Raw genomic sequence first — 14591 nt, forward strand, 5'->3', positions numbered from 1 at the left:
CTGTTTCTCCGTACCTCCAATATTCAGCAGGTACAACAGGTGCTGTTGTGGAAGGACTGCTCTGAAGCCATGAAAAAACAGCCATCTCTTTGCTGCTGGCCAGTTGGGGGAGACAGAGTCAAACACACACTAAAACTCAATATTGAGTGTGCTTTATTTTCAGTAACACTGCATTCTAGCCTTTGCACTAAATACAGTGAAACTAACATGATTAGATATTTAACTGTCATCTGCAACAGATCTGGAGCTTTGGCATAAATGTCTGTTTTAACCAGTGTTTCAGCTTTCATCTGGCTCAAGGACACATGATGGCACCAGAGTTTTCTGTTCTTCCACCACACAGTTGTTGATATACAGATCGATTGATTGCTTTGTTTTTTAGGGGTGTAATTACAAACACAAAGTACCCTTCTTTGTGTATTCTAGCATACATGCATTACCTATCCTCCCTGGACAAAAGTTAGTGAGTTCTCTTTAAGAAATGCTTGTACGGCATATTTATTCATACATGGACTGGTTGTATTTTAGCTTAAAGGACAATACAGTGTGTTTTAAATTCTTTTGAAAAACTCTGATTTCTTTACATTTTTTTCTGACTTTGCAACTGGGAAAAGGTAATTAAACCAATCACTCTCTCAATCATGATGTCAATATCAAAATCGTCTCTTCATCTCTTGCCCCAACCAAGGTTGCGAGAAACCTGGGTGTCATGTTTGATGACCAGCCTCCCTTCACGCAGAGCGAAACCCTTACATATGGTCAAGAAAGCATCAGCCTGTCTGATGGATAGTTGTTCTACTACATGTTCACTGGACCCCTTTCCCACAAACCATCCCCAAGCCATATGTCCAACCACTGTGTCAGCAATCAAATGCAATAAATGCTTTACTGGCTTCACAAACATTTCCAACCTCATTCAAACAGATTCAGGTAACTCCTCTGCTTAAAAAAAAGCCCTTACTTGACCCTGTTCAAGTGGAGAACTATCAACCAGTCTCACTACTTCCATTCTTATCTAAATGTATCGAAAAGAGTGCCCGCCTTGATCCAATCAATCAGACTTTAAGATCAACCATTTCACCGAAAACAGCTCTGTTGTCGGTGACAGAATCCCTGAGGGCAGCTAAAGCTGCAGCTCAGTCCTCGGTTCTTATCTCGCTGGACCTATCAGCAGCCTTTAATACAGTTAACCACTGCATCCTGCTGTCTGTTCTCTCCTGAAGGGCATCACTGGCACTTTCTTGGTTTGAATCCTATGTCACTGGGCACTCCTTCAGTATGTCATGGCAAGGAAAAATGTCCTTAACCCATCCCCTCCGTACAAGGGTGCCCCTTGTTTGATGACCAGCTATCCTTTTCAGTCTCCCAGTCATGCCGCTTTGTACTATACATAATAAAAATCAGGCCTTACTTGACTCAGTATGCCACCCATCTCATGGTCCAGGCCATTGTTATCTCTCACCTTGACAACTGCAGAATGCAGCAGCCCAACTCGTCTTCGATCAGCCTAAAAGGACACAAGTCACTGTGCTACCCATCAACCTTCACTGACAACCCATAGCTGCATGAGTCAAATATAAGTAACTAATGGTTGCTTTCACAGTGACTTATGGGTCTGCACCCATCTACTTGAACTGAATCTTACAGGCTTATGCTCTCCATTGGCCACTATGTTCCTACAAGGAATGTCATCTGGCATTGCCATCCCTGCACGGAAGGTAATCACAGCTCAGAGTGTTTTCACAAATGTGGTTCCCCGATGGTGGAACGAGCTACTAATTGCCATCAAATCTCTATCTCCAAGAATCTCTTGAAGACTAATTTATTCTGAAAGCACCTTCTCTCCTTATATCTCTAACACCCTAACCTTCCTAACTGGCACTTTACCTGATCATCTTGCACTTATTGAATAGATGTAGTACTTTGAACTTACACAAAGGTCTCTTACTGCACTAAAGCTTTAGTGTTGTTCCTCACTTGCAAGTCACTCTAGCTAGTTAGAGAGTAACACTGCACGGCCGGCTCCAAAGCAGATCTTCCCAGCAGCTGAGAAACCTGAACCTGTTGTCTCACAGTCACAAGCTTTCTTCTTCCTTCAGGCAAAGGCTAAATAAAATATCAATGGATCAATTATTATACCAGGCTTGTGTTTGGGTTGAAGGCGACTCACATGCTGTGCTGTGTTTGCTGTTTGCCAGCTGAAAAGTCTGGTATCAAAACTTTTTCATATAATGATCTCAGCTTTTAAATGATCACACCCCAGGTTTTTACTGGTCTTGTACTCTATAGATTTATGCACAAGTTACAACACCTCAAATTTTCCAGCTCTTATCTAAATGTACATAATCCCATGTCTCAGTGTTTCTGAAATAAACTATTAGAGACTTTATAAACAGAGACTCATGGAATCTTTTTGTTCAACTAAATTCAATCGAAATGTTTGACTCATCCAGCAGCTGAACACACTCGAGATGTTCTCTCTACAATGGAAATCAAATGTTGCTCAGAGAGTTTGTCCAAACACTGTTGCAGATGTTTCCACAAATGTGTGGCACTTGCAGGTGGCTTTGCTTTCCCCTTCTGTCCAGCTCCATGATGTGTAAGTCTGGAGACTGTGCTGGTTCATCCATCATGTGAAGCCACCATCTTGTTCTTCCTTTGTTACTGTTCTTTTTTCTCACCATAATGAGAGAAATATATAGCACTACTTTCTTCAGTGTAGCATTGCCATAATAATGAATCAGAGGATGTAGTAACAGTATTATTTTGGTTGGACAGGGTTTGGGTTTGTGAGTAATCAACAAAGGTTGGACACCCATAGGAACTGTTTGGATTAACTTTGTATATTTCACTTACTTCCATGGCTACAGGAAAGCTGAAGTTACTTCACCCCTGAGGCTATTTTCTATGACATTGACCTAAGTTTCACTTCACTGGAGTTGAACTGCTGAGATTTCAGTAAAAATTGGAAAATTGGCAAATATGTGATCTGTAGTGTAGTAGTCTGTGTTGGAGTATGTGAGAACTTTTATCCGAATCACTAGTTTATTCTCTGATGGATTACTCACAGAAGTAAATCTAAAACATACAGATCAGTCATTCATAACAGCACGCGAACTGAAAGACCTACACAATAGTACTTACCCATAATACATAAACACACATGCATGCATACACATCATAAACACTCATATGTAGGAGGATCCCTGACACACACTCACACACTCACACACTGGTGGGAGGAGCTAAAACCTCTGCTGCTCTGAGTTTGTCAGTTTCCCAAATATAGCGGACGAAGCTCTGTCTGTGTGAGTCCAGCGAGACACTTTGATAAGAAAAAAAAATATTGTCCGTATTTACAGAAGTACGCGGAGGGCAGTGGGGTAAGTGGAGCAAACACATGTGTCTCAGGATGTGAGGAAGTGTGTTTGCTGTCTGTCCTCTCAGCTCCACAGACTGAGGGAGGGGAGCCACTGCACTTCATGTTAACGCTGCGATAGATATCCTACTCTTGTGATCGGTTGTGTTTTACAGGCTAGATTCATGACAGTAGATGCTCTGTTTGACTGAGTTTATGTGTATGGGCGATTTACTAAGCGCTTATCGGGGTGATTTATTGTTGCTGTGATTCTGTGGCTGTAGGTGTCACTGTCTGTGAGTACAGTACGTGTACTGTACATGTGAGACGCCTTGATGGAGAGCTTTATAAAACTCTGATGAACTCTCTCTATACAGCTCCTCTACTGCTTTACATCACCTATCTTTGAATGTAATGCTGTGAAGCTGCTGTGATAAAAAACAAGTGTATTTCTATGATAATTAATAAGAGATACACCGGTAGGGTTGCTGTTGAAGTACCAAAAGCTGGATGTCCCTTCAGGACTGCTGTAGTATTATCACAGTGACTGCATGGACTGTATACAGATAACAGCAGTCTCAAAAAGTAGGGTTGTTTTTAGAGTTTATTGATGCCACACAACCAAAACACATACAATAGCTGCAGGTATGTGAATTTGAAGGGGTTTATTCCAAAACTTATCTCAAAATGCCAAACAGTGTCCCCTCCCTGACCTACATGGCTTAACTGAAGGCAAGTGTATCAGACCACTAACTGCAGCAGATCCAAAAGGGAAAGTAACACTAAAACCATGAATTGCAACACTGTCACAGAATGTTTTCCATATCTATCACGCTACATTTAACAGACCAGTGTAATGCAAATAGCAGGGTGACTCACAAAATAAAGACAAATCCTTAGGTGGCGTCAGAAACATCAAACATTTTACTGAAGTAGTGTATCTAGCTATGTTTTTGTTTTACACTTGTGATAAAATCAATAACATTTAACAATTTACCATTTCTGGAAAACCTTCAAACCCAGAGTGAAAGCAGTAAATCAGCAAACTACCCAAGTAATATCAGTCACACGGAAATGTCTTGCAAACATTAGCTGACATGAGCTAACATTAGCCAGTTGTTGTACCAGACTGAGTTCAACTGTATCTAGAGCAGAAGCGTTCAGCAAGAAATAGTGAGCAGAAAATTGAAATAATTCAAGACTTACTTATTTAAATAAAACGTTTTAATAACTTACCAATGCATTGAAAAAAATGACTCTTAAAGGAGCTACTTGTAAGTTCTGCTATTACTACATAGTCAGCGTTAGCGTTGACAGTTGTTTTCTCAGCAGTCTAGAAGAAAATGTTGCCAGTTCAGCATCAAACTTCATTCTTTTGCCCACCAAGAGTTGTCTCCAGCAGTAGAAAGCAATGCCAATATGAACTCTTCTGTCTATCACATCTTTTCTTCTACTGAAGTTAGCACGCTAACCAGCTAGCCCCGGCCCATCTCATCACTTTTTGCAATTTGCCCTGAAGATGTAGCTCTGCTCAGAGGGTCTATTATAATATCTTTTCCCTTAAAATGTAAAGATTCAGCGGATACTAACAAATAGCCCCAAAATCGAGGTATGTCAAGTCGGACATGAAGCAACAATATCAAACAAATGGTTGGAAAATTAGATTATTTAAGTAAAATTCATCACCATTTTGAACAAATTCAACACCACTGCTAAATTTAGTTTCATAATTGCATACACATTGAATTATTTAGTGTTATGTTGGCAATGTTACAGTATTCTCGACTGATACTGGAATTCTGAGGCTGATATTAAAATCTGTTCATTATTATTTTATGTTAGCTTAAAAGAAACAATAACAAAATACTCTATCAGCCCTTAGTATTTTTGAAACGTAGTTTAGCATCTCTATAGGCCAATTACAATTTCCTATTTATTGGCTCATATATGTTCCAATACTGATTTATCTGCAATAAGCTAACATAGGCTGATGTATCAGCCTGGCTGATCTATTGGTGTAGCTCTACTAAAATGGAGAACAATGATGAAGCAACACTGACTGGGGAAAAATAAATGTCTTTTTAATAATTGGCTCTTTTTAATAATATGTGGAGCATTTTACCAGTTGTTGATATAGCCCCAAATACATTAAGGAAAGAAAGAGTGACAAAGCTCAATGTTAGGAGACACCTTTCTTTTTTATTTTAGACCGGCTATGTGCTTTGTCAGTGCTTGTTCTGGTAATTACAATTGTTTGTTCATGAAGCAGATAGCTAATCTAGACAACACATTAAGATAAGTGAAAAGCACTGGGGTGGAAACCTGACCCACTGATGATTGGTTGAGCAGCGATTCCTCAAGGCAGATATAGTTTTACTATTTCTGAATGTTGTCCTCCAGCATAACTCAATATCACTGGGCTCCCACAGAGGATCTCCCTCTGTCAGAGAGCTGTATTTAAAGGCCGCGTGAAGATGGTCTGATTTGCTTATTTAACCTGGCAGGAACTGGGGGATTCTCAAAAAGTCGATAGTTAGTTTTGGAATGAATTGCTTTATTTATTCACTATTTCTTGGTTTCCTGCCTTGGATTACATGCCCTCTGAGCCTCACAACTCTTAGTTCAGTCAGCACAGATTCTAGTGGGTTGGGAAATATGCTCCAACTTCTTTTAACTGAAAATTCTGTATTTCACAAGATGTTGCGATGTAGTTATTGATCTGTTCAGAACAATATTCATATGTTGAAAGAGATATTTGTCTGGAGGTTGTTTGCTGTTGTATGAAAAGTCTCTCATAGTTAACCAGTAAACCCAAAGCCACGTCCCTTCAGAACATTACGGTTGATATCACTGATGAAAGCTTATAGATTTTTTTATAGTCAAGACTGTAGCTGTGATGCCAGGAGGGCAACTCTGCGGTGCATCAGAATTATTATCACTAAAGTGAGATTAAAACATCATTCTGTATTGGATGAACATGAATAAATGACACACCACAGACTTGTAGGGAAAGTCTATGGAAAAGACCAGTTAGTAAATAAGATATTAGGCCTGTAAGCCAGTCTAAACCACAGATCATTATCATTTGGAGATCATAATTTTGAATATTTGTTTGGCAGGTAAAATGAAAACTTGCTGGTGGATAGACAGAAAATGTTCTGCTCTGTAGTTTCAGCATCTCTGATGCCCAGCTGAATTGTCCCTGCTCTTTGTTTTCATATTTCATTAGCTGGGCCAGCAGCATGTAGCGTCACCTTCAATTATCCTCCCTGTCAGTGGACCGACAGCGCCTGTCTGCTGGCTTTAGTGATTACAGGCTTCAGGGGACAGGTAATCAGGTCATGGTTACACTGTCACCCTGTCAGACTGCTGAGACCACAGGGAGCATATGGGATGAAAGAACTCTCCCATCTCCAGTCAGTCATCTCTTACCAGGCTTACACATGCTGATATTGTCTAATGTGGACCACAGCACATTACATTGCACATTTTTTATATTTTAGTTTATCATATGAATGACATTAAGTATAATAGATGTCTATAATGAACCAACAACATAGTGAGGGTTATAGGACATATAAGTGTAAAATGTGTGATGATGAGCGTAACATTGTTGATATAGCATTTAGCTCAAAGTACTGCTGTGCTAGCCTCAGGTAGTTGTGAGTATTGCATAGTTTTCTTATATTAACAATGGATCACATTACTACCTCTATGTGAAAAGTGTTGCCTTAAGTGATGAATCCACAGAGAATAATCTCCTGATTCTGAAGTTCCCTTCAGCTCTATGAAGCATTTTATTGTCTTTTTTAGGTCATTGTTTTGGTTTTGGTTCACACAGCTGCAGTAGGAAACTGTTCTCTGCCAAAAAGGTCTGAAAACCTACTTGCACTACCAGCCGAGCATCAAATGATACAGATACATTTAGCTGCTAGCTAGTGAACATAGTGGAGCAGCTAAACAGCCAGATATTACAATACATTCAGACCAGAAAGACAACTTCAAATGAATGCTAATGCTGCTTTAGATGTTTGCTAACACAGTAGTCACATCCACTTAAAAGATACAAAATTAAGAGTTTATGTGGGAGGGCGTGTGAATTCTTTAAGATACATCACATACTGTATGTTACTATATATTTCATGGAGAACAGTTGTTCATTGCACATCCTGGGTACATGCACATAATGTTCTGATTACTGTAAATCTGATTAAGATGTACGTTTCTTGTGTTTACATTTAAGGGAACATAACTTCCCTTCATAGTTAGGTCAGCCTATTCAGAGAATAGGACGAGACATTAAAGGACCCAACACTTGGTCATCCCTTCATCAGTCACAATATAGAAGGAATACATGGTGCTGCATATAAAAACCATTAATAAGATTTTGACCATGTAGGTAAAATAGTAGAAAATATTTAAAACTTGCATTAGTAAATATTTCACTCTGTTTGCCAAAATGAAAGAGGACACCCTCCAAAAACTGGTTATCATACTCTACAGTGCTTGGCTGCACGTCTCATATTGTTTCATGAGAATCAAAACTTGACTTCGTCCTAATGTAATGTAGCTGGAAACATTCCTTGGATCCTTTCCCATTTAATCAAATGCACTTGGTCTTGTAGCAAGCATTTGTTGCTGAGTGTTAGTGAGTGTGTCAGATTAGTTTTTTGTTATTGATACAGCTAAGAGTTTCTGACCTCAGTTTAGCATATTACCTAAGTGATAGAAGTAATTAATGTCAGTTAATGTCATGTTGGTTGGACGCTGACAGAGATTCAGCTTTATTTGTGCCCAGTATATGAGCTGAAAACAGTGAAGAAATTCAGACATCACAGAATAGGAGAATTAAGAGTAGAAACATCCATGAATTGACCAGACAAGAGACAACAGACAAGATCAGAACCTGGATGCTTAAGGAAAAGACAGTGGTGTTGATGTTATCCACATGATGAAGGATTGCAAATTGCATTTAGTGTCCTCACATGAGGGGAGGAGTTAAAGTATTCCTGATGGCCAGGCCTCGGTTGTTGGAGTGAATATCAATCAGTAATAAAAATCTAACTTAATGTTACCTAGTCAAATCTCTCTCTTTCTCCCTCTTGCCTCAGCTGATTATCACCATGTAACTCCACTTACTGTATTCGTCATTTGAAAGTAAAAGCCCTCTGCAGAGTTGTGTAAGTGAGAATGACATTGCAACAGTAGCGAACAAAATTGGCAGACAGACTGCTGTCTCTTGTGGCTTCTTTGGTTGCCTCATATAGAAACTTCCTCTTATTTACATTGGCTGCAAAAGATTGTGTTGATACTTGTAATTTAAATTGGCCATAGGAAACATTAAATACATGCCAGCTTCCAAAAACGTTCATTGTACCTTTCTTGTCCTGTTTTTAACACATAAAAAATTAAAAATAAAATAACACAAAAAAATTAAGAGCTACTGAATCACCTGGTTTGAACAGTATCCATAAATGTAGTAGATGTGCACATCCCGTAAAACATGAAGAGGTGCTATGACTCATTGAACAATGTGAGAAAGAAAAATAAAGGTCTGCACACTGTAGATCCCTTATGTAATTTTAATGAGATATCCAACAGGGACGTTTCGAGCTATATGCTCTTTTTCAGATTGAAGTGACTGTTTACACTTGGCATCTTAAATCGTTCATAGGCTCCAGTCACTTCACAGTCACATGATGTATGTGCAAACCCATTATATCCATATATATGATCACAAGTACCAAGAAATAATCAGATAATACATAGAAACACAGACATATAGAAATATAGAGAGGATCCTGAAAGCACAATAGAAATACATTAGGCCAGTAGCCATCATACCTTCAGTATGGCCAGATTAAACTAGAGGCACCACTATATTCAGAAAGATATCACTCAGTTTTAAAAAAAATATATACGTATGAGTCTATAGTATCCAACCTTCAGTTGGTCACTGAGATATAGAAAACACTAACAGTGCTTGAAATCACTACTCAATAGATAACAAAGAAATATATAAATGAACAACAGTCTTGATGTCTAACACTCCGCTATGCAAAAACACAATACAAGACATACAAGGCTGTAGTTTGAAGAAGTTAAATTAATGAAAAGATCATAATTTATTTAAGTTTTCCAAATACAATCATATGGCAGCTACACTTTTTAAAAGCCAACTGCCCTCCATCGTGCTCCATTTTCAAGCGTTTTCACACCATTATAGTTTCACCATTTTCTGGGCTCTGTACACCATGTTCAGTATTTTTGTTTTTTTTACCCCAAACTCTGGGTATTTACAGCAGTAATACATCATGTCAATCAAGAATGGCGAGTGGAAGAAACAAGAGTTTTGGCAAATTATATATTACATGAAGTGAGAAAATATCAGTTCTTTGACAGTTTAAAATGAATATGTATTGTAGAAATAAAATCCATCCCCAGTAACATGACAGTCTTCAACCACTTCAACCACAACCCTGTCGGTTAGTTTCGTTTGTGTGCCTGTACGGAGCCCGTGTGTTTCCCAGCGGTATTTCCTCTCCCTCCTAGTTTCCCTAATGATAGAATATTTGGGGCCTTGTGGTAAACAGAAATAGCAACACTTCTGAAGGACAGGCTTCTCTTTTTGCACCACATGCTGCAGAAATAGAGGCTGCACTGTGTGTGTATTTTATTGAGAGGCTATTTCCAGTCCTCCGTGACTGACTGACTGACTGACTTAGTTTTTTGTAGTCAATTACATGGCCTGCTCCAGTGGGCCCAAGCTAATGCAGGCTGTTTCTGTATGGACTAATGCATTTCATATCCACTTTGATGAGCTGTGGCGATGAATGGCTAAACAAATCACATGTTGTGTCACAAAGAGAAGCGAGGACGAGAGGTTTAGCTGACCCTTTCAGCTGTGCAGGCTTGTTACCTGTCTGTGCGGAGGCTAACATCCAGAAAGATGTGATTATGGAAACTGAACAGTCTCCTTTTAGTTCTGTCTGCTGCACTTAAATCTTCAAGTTAAAGGTTTAATCACATGTGGGGTAAACCTTTTTTTTCTGATGTGATTACACGAAACATTGTGTCAGTTTTGAGGAAATGATCGTATTTTCACCGATGGCTTCATCACATCAATACGGCTTCATTCATGAAGGATGGTCTTCACAGAAACAGTTGCGTCTATGTGTTTTGACACACGTGAGGAGAAAAGCTGGTTGCTCTCGATGTGAGAAGTGCTCTTGAGAACAGAATTACTGCTCTCATTTTATCTCAGGAATAAAAGATATCCTTTCCCAACCAGAGCAGAACCACTTTTTCTACTTTACAGGAAGAAACAAAGCATATTTTCTTTTTTTTTCCAAGACAGGAATTGCTGTCTGTAATATCAACTCTGCTTTTCCTGATTCAAGTTACTTGCAGACAGTGTTGAGGGCTCAGGGGAAATATAAAATTTATATTTATACAGAGGTAAGTTTGAAATAACACTGATTGTATGGAGCAGTACCTTATAGCAGTAAAGGATTTGATTGATCTCCTCTCCTCTCCTCTTGCTGTGGTTTCTGGAAGAGCTCCTAATCTACTGGACTTGAGAACTCTTCCTGCAGGGTCGCCCCAGTAATCTGGCCTGAGCTGGTCCTTCCAAACCAGCCAAACCTCTGGCTGCCTGCCGTCTGACCGCTGGGCCACACACCCGCACGTTTGATGCTAAATTTGCCGCAGAGGAGCTCAGAAATTACACTCAATAAATACAGAAATCAAATAAAACAATTTCCAAATATTAGCCTTGCAATCTGCTTTCCTGCAGTCACATAAAACTGCCTTTGTTGCTCCCAGTAAATAGGTTTCCCTCGGCCCTGCCAACTTAAACAGTAATGTTGGGTCAATGGCAGCGTGGCTTGGCTTAATTAAACTCAGTGTTGATTTGCAGAGACAGGGTCCAGACCAGAGAGTGGTTTGGGTCTACTCATAGTCCTGACACGGTTCTTAATGGTGCCAACACCTTATTAATGCCGGCTGCACATGGAGACGGTCTCACTCCATGCTGAGTTGAGGACTAGGTTATACTATAAACTTCCACACACTCAGTGTTGTATGTTTAAGTGAGACAGCTTCTTAGTACGAGCTCATAAAATATGAAATTATTATAAAAATATATATCTCCATGTAACGATCTTAGAACTGGTGCAAACAAATAGAACAGCTAAAAGGCAGTTAAGATTCTTCCAACAACAATAAAAAATGAAAAAGGAAAAAGCTTATATACTGGAGCTTTAAATCCAGTCTCTGCCTTATTTTGTGTAGCTTTGACATTAGGATAAGTTTGTACAGCTTCACATACCTCTTGTTTACTTGTTGTGTTATTCTCCAGTCTTGCTGGAAAAAGAATCATTTGGGCACGACATGTGCATTTTATCTCTAGTCTGGTGTTTGCTCACCTCTGATGTGTCTGTCCTGAACAACTGTAGGCTGATTGTTCGGTGATTTGGTGACCACAAACTGTCGTCAGCTTGCCTTGTTGCAGCCTGACTGTTCAGTCTGATGTTCATTTCGAGCAGAAGCACCCAGTGTGATCTCACGTGTCTTTTGGCAAATATACACCCTAATCCTAGGCGACCCAGAAACTGATCGGGCGATCCCAGCTGTTATTTCTTTTTTCATGCCAGCAGTTCAGTGAAAAAGAAATAACTGTCAGCAAATTCACACAGTTAACCTCAGCTTCATAATTCCTCCCCAGAATAGTCTGGAGCCAGTTTGTAGGATGGACAAATGCTAACAGCATTCACCAACAACATTTGCCGTAGGGCTGGTTGGGGCAGTAAAGCTTCAGTGACATCCCTCACTTGTAAGTCACTTTGGATAAAAGCCAAATGAGTAACTGTAAATGTATTAAAGCTGACATTGAGACTTAATCTCGCTCGTGTTGGTTAATTCGGTTAATACTACTCTCCAACACTGCATTCATGAACTGTCTCCTTAAAAAAATACTACCTGGTGTTCAGTCACATGCCTCCGCCCCCACCCATCATTAGTCCTGATCGCTCAAACCGAAGCGAACATGGGTGACACGAGTGCGAACACTGAGCTTCAGGCTGCAACCACACTAATATGTTTTAGTTTTAAAACGCATCACTTTTGCTACATTTATGTCTGGCGTCGACTACTCTTCTGGAGTTTTTGTGTGCCTAACACGGAGACTAATGGAAACGCTGCTTGGCCTGTTTTAGTTTGAAAACTCATTGAAGTCTGGACAAGCAGAGACTGAGACTTTTGGAAGGAAATGATGCAGACACCCACCCCGCCTCCTGATTGGGTTTCATCATTCATGACTACCTGACAGTGGTGAATGCAGCATGAACAGTGACCAAAGTTAACACCATCAATTTGTTTAATCACTTGGAACACAGTCACATTGCTGAATATGAAGAGAGCATGGCCCAATAAAAGACTGAGAATGATAAGCGCTAAAGTAATTGTTCATTGATTGTAATCAAGGTAAACATTTGAAATAATTGTGATGTTGATTTGAAGTTGTATCGCCCAGCCCTGATTTGCTGCACTTACAAGCGCTTAAAATGATGTCTTTATATATAATGAGAGTAAGGCTTCATTCTTATTGAGCTGTGTGTGCTACATCTGTTGCCTTGAGGACTGATTCATTATGTGATACTCAAAAACTGAACAAACCTAGGTTTAAACAATTTGTGGTTTCCTTCTTTACAGAGAACAGAAGTTTTGATGAGAAAAAAAAACATCTATAGAAACCATACTGCTGCAGCACTATGCTGTGAATCTGTTATGTTATTTTCTTTCAGTTCAGTCAACATGTCTGGTTGTGTGGGAGTGTGCCATGGTTTGGTTTGAGCCATTTTAAACAGGCCAAAGCTTTGACTTCGTGTCACTCAACTGAAATATCCAAAAATATCAACATAAAGAGCTTCAGTGGCACATTCAAGTTCATGGTCTTCCTGAAGTGCCACTTCACAAGGAGCAATCTTCATTACTTCTGTATACACTACCAATGTGAGATTGATGCTGGATGAATGTATGTAGAAGCAGTTGTATAATGGCTCCCACTTGTCCTGTACATGCACCAACTTGAAAAAGAGTCCACTGTTTACCCAGTTATCTCAAAGAGCGAGATGGTAGTGTCAGAAAATGTGTTTATATGAGTGTAAGAGGGAGTCAGGGGTGGGGGGGGTACGAGATTGCCTGGAGGACCTTCAGGATAGAGGCCTCAGATCTACTTACCATCACTTCACAACATTAAAAGGAAGATATTACTTTGCTGAAAGCACAGAATTTCAATGAGAGCAGGAACAAACAAAAATGTTAAAGAATTCATTATAATATCATTTAGTAGATCAAAGGATTGGGCTGAGGCTAGAGATACTTCTCAGTAATGGAGTTATGTGGCTCTGCAAACTGATCTGCAGTGAGTTTAGAGCAAGAGGGAGGAAAAGGTTGGTTGTACAGATCTACAGTATATACTGTATATGTGGTCTTTGTATGATAGTACTGTGGGACAGTAGATTTATTCAGTAGATGCTGTACCACAGTCTTCAGCACCATGTCACTCTTCATTGCTGTTAAGATGGATTTTGTCTAAAAATGACCAGACCTATGTTACATATTTTGTTGAGTTGTGTATTTACATTAACCTAGTTTTCAATCTAGTAAAATCCATGATATTAATCATGGTCACTTTCATTTGGTCAACTGTCAATATGGTCATATGCCCTTTGTACATGCGTCTGCATTGTTCTGCAGCTACAGAAGGCGTCAGAGACACACATCGACCCGCTGCAGTTTGTTTACAAACAGGATGGGGGGTTGACATTGTTGTCCTAACACTACTTCATGGCACTTGCATCCACTTAGAGCCTAAAGCTACATTCACACTACTACATTTTCATTTTAAAAAGGTGTTTTCAAATGAAAATGATCTCTGTCCAGATGACTATTATAGCTCCAGCAAATAATTTAACTCCACAACAGCTGCTAGAAAAGACAACAAGGTCAGTATTTTTGTATTCATGCTTTCACCACTGATAGTCAAGGCTGATAAGACCCAATCAGGGAGCGACCAGGTCTCTGTTTCTGCCCATCCAGTCTACAACAAGACCCCAGAGTTTTCAAACTAAAATGGGTCCAGCAGCGTTTACAAAAGTCTCTGTTTAAGATGCTCAAAAACTTGGGAGTAGTGTGAACAGCAAATAAAACATAGTGACAGAGATGTGTCTTA

At 39.5% G+C, this 14591-nt stretch overlaps 1 protein-coding gene across 1 annotated transcript in view; it reads left to right on the forward strand.

The window, feature by feature from the left end:
- Positions 1 to 3245: 3245 nt before the first annotated feature.
- The window catches only part of LOC139627442 (myocyte-specific enhancer factor 2A-like), a 43905-nt gene continuing 32559 nt past the window's right edge, over positions 3246 to 14591 (forward strand). Inside the window, exon 1 of the mRNA XM_071488184.1 lies at positions 3246 to 3383. The gene's annotated coding sequence lies outside the window, so the exon portion shown is untranslated. The remainder of the gene's footprint in view (positions 3384 to 14591) is intronic.

The sequence above is a fragment of the Trachinotus anak genome, unplaced genomic scaffold (genome assembly GCF_046630095.1).
Source record: "Trachinotus anak isolate AG129_WGS33_773 ecotype Australia unplaced genomic scaffold, CSIRO_AGI_Tana_v1 ptg000011l, whole genome shotgun sequence".
Lineage (NCBI taxonomy): Eukaryota > Metazoa > Chordata > Actinopteri > Carangiformes > Carangidae > Trachinotus > Trachinotus anak.